Here is a 306-nt window from a genome sequence, read left to right as displayed (position 1 = left end):
TTTAAATAGTATTTTAAAATGTAATTTTAATAATACTTAAATTGCATCTGGCAGTTAATTATTTGTGAATTGAGCAACTATGTTTTGTGTTGTTTTGAATGAGTTGTAAAATGTTTTCAAACTTGATTCAAATTTTCTCTGTTTGGGCTAACTGCCAATGTGCAAGTGAGATCTCGTCTTTGTTGAGCTGTAACTTAATACATGCATAATAACATACAGATTCCCTTAGTTACTCATGGTGTTAAGGAAGAGCAATAATACAAGTGACAAAATGATATAAATCCAAAAATATATATATGAAGCTTT

The sequence above is a fragment of the Tupaia chinensis genome, unplaced genomic scaffold, assembly GCF_000334495.1.
Source record: "Tupaia chinensis unplaced genomic scaffold, TupChi_1.0 Scaffold144247_1, whole genome shotgun sequence".
NCBI lineage: Eukaryota > Metazoa > Chordata > Mammalia > Scandentia > Tupaiidae > Tupaia > Tupaia belangeri.
Note: the sequence above shows the minus strand (reverse complement) of the source record.